The sequence below is a fragment of the Octodon degus genome, unplaced genomic scaffold, assembly GCF_000260255.1.
Source record: "Octodon degus isolate 3935 unplaced genomic scaffold, OctDeg1.0 scaffold00088, whole genome shotgun sequence".
Classification (NCBI taxonomy): domain Eukaryota; kingdom Metazoa; phylum Chordata; class Mammalia; order Rodentia; family Octodontidae; genus Octodon; species Octodon degus.
This window is the reverse complement of record NW_004524664.1, coordinates 4,089,716-4,092,319: the sequence shown is the minus strand read 5'-3', so window position 1 is coordinate 4,092,319 and position 2,604 is coordinate 4,089,716.

Here is a 2,604-nt window from a genome sequence, read left to right as displayed (position 1 = left end):
CCGCCGCCGCCGCCGCCGCCGCCGCCGCGCACAAAGCCCCCCCGCCCGGCTCTCGGGGCGCCGCCGCCAAATCTTCAGCCCCTCATTGGGCGCAGGCCGCGGCGACTGCCGGGAAATGCAGTCCGGGCTCTGGGCCCAGGGGGCCTGAGGAGGGCGGGAAGGCAGCGGCGAGAGCGCGTCCGGACCGGAGACCGCCGGCGACCTGGCAGAGAAGGGACAGGAAGGGACGAAACGAAAACAAAACCAGACGGAGGGCGGGGCGGGGCGGGGCGGGGCCTGTGAGGCGGGGCTGGGCTTGTGCGTGTCCTTCAGTCTCGGGGAAAAAACAGCGCGTGTTAGACGCCATATGGAATTCCTCGGAGTGGCACTGCCGCACGTTCCTGGGCGGCAGAAAGAACAGACACTCGGGGGCCGGGTTCGGAAGGCTGGGAAGGACAGGACTCCCCTCGAGCCTTCTCGCGGTCTCTGTCCGACAGCTGTCAGGGAAGGCGCCTGTCCAGCGGTCTGCGTCTGGACCCGGGTTGGCAACTCGGGGCTCGCGCCTGGGCCGGGCCTGGAAACGAGAGTCGGAGAGCCCCGGGCTCGGCGCGCTGACCCGGAGGCTGGCAGCGGCTCCCAGGCGGAGCAGGCACGGCCCCGCGCGCTTCCTGCTCGGCCCGCGGTCGGGGCCTTCGCCTCCAGGGCAGCCGGGCAGAGGTCGCGCCGTCACGTGCCATCCGACTGCTCCCGCCAGACCTTCAAGGCGAGTGGCGTGGGGCGCCTTGTCCTCCAGGCGTGCCTAAGGAGAAGGAGGGACGGGAGGCAGAACTCTAAACCTCCAGCCCACACGTTCTGGGAAATCGAGGGAAAGCAGTGGAAGGTCCCGGGCGCGGGCCGCTGTAAAGGAGTCTTGCAGGGGCGTGCAGATGTCCTGGTATTTACTGGGGCTAGTGATAATGACACTGTTGTAGCCCAGACATGAACATACAAAGGAAGTAGGCAGGAGACAGACAAGGAAACCGATGCCTGCTCTCTACTTTCTGTTCTGAGAATTCAAAACCATATCACCACAAGACATCATACTCTGGACAGGCATAGTGCTTGTTCTGTTGTGTACCATTATAAGAAATTCCAGGGCTGGTGAGATGGCTCAGTGATCTAAAGCACCTACTTTGAACAAGCTTAGCTAAAGCACAGGGATCTCGGTTCAATGCCCCAGCACCACATGCCAGCCAGCCCCGCCCCCTGGTGGGCTGAGCTGCCCCCCCACACACATAAATTTAAAAAAATAATAAAAAAAGAAATTCCTAAGAGCTTTATCTTAAAATAGCACTCAAGAAATTTGAAGATTGTTACAATAGAACAATTCTTTTTTCAGTACTGGAGTTTGAACACCGGGGTTTTCATACTGAGCTACAGCCTCAACTTTTTTTTTAATAGTATATTGCTAAATCACTAAGTTACCCAGATTGAGCTTTAATTTGTGATCATTTATTTTAATGGGCACTAATGTATTAATTTGTTAACAAAACCCTGTTACTACTAAAAGTGAAGTCCTGCATGGTGTACACTTGTAACCTCAGCACCCAGGAGGCTGAGGTAGAAAATCTCTGCAAGTTGGAGGCCTGCTTGGGCTACATAGTGGGTTCAAGGTCAGCCTGGAATACATGACAAGTTCAGTGTTATAGCCAGAGTTTGTGCCACTTGGGGCAGGCCTTCTGTTTCAACATATCTAAATATGTTAACCTAGTTAATTAGAAATTTTAAATCCCACCTAGAGAAAAATGTGCCATGCCCAGAGCTGACTGCCCCCTTTGCCCAGTTATGCCACTGTGCAAGACCCTGTCTCAGAAAACAAAACAAGTCCTGGCTTGGTGGTGCACCCCCGTAATCCCAGTGTTGGGGAGGCTGAAAATAGGAGGACCACTACAGGTCTGGGCTGCATAGTGAGACCCTGCACCAAATACATACACTTAGAAACAAAAAAAAAAAAAAAAATCCTAATGGTAATATTGAAAATAAAGGGTTTCCATTGCTGTCAGCTTATATTTTCACTTTTTATTGGGGATTGAACTCAGGACCCTGTGCTTGCCAGGCAAACACTTAGTCTACTGAGCTATCTCCCTGGCCCCTCCTCACCCTGCTTTTAAACTATTTTTAAGCTTATGCCTTCTGTAGTACCAAAAGTTAAAGATACGTTGAAAGTACACTTTTATTATAAATGTTTTTAAAACACATGGCAAAAAAAAAAAAAAAAAAAAAAAAAAAAACAGATGGCAAACATGGAGATAAAGGCTATGTGAGCCTAGTTTGGCTCTAGTTAGATTAACTTTTAGTGGGTATGGTGCCATCTGTAGTCCAAACACTTGGGAGGCTGAGGCAGGAGTCCCAAGTCTTTGAAGCCAGCTTGATCTACACAGGAGACCCTGTCTCTAAAAGACTAATAAATGCATATATAAAAAATAAGGGGAGGGCTGGTGAGATGGCTCAGTGGTCTAAAGCACCTACTTAGAACAAGCTCAGCAAAGCACATGGACTGCCGTTCAATCCCCCAGCATCACATGCCAACCCGCCCCTGCCCCCAGGTGAGCTGAGCTGGCCACACACACACACACACACACACAC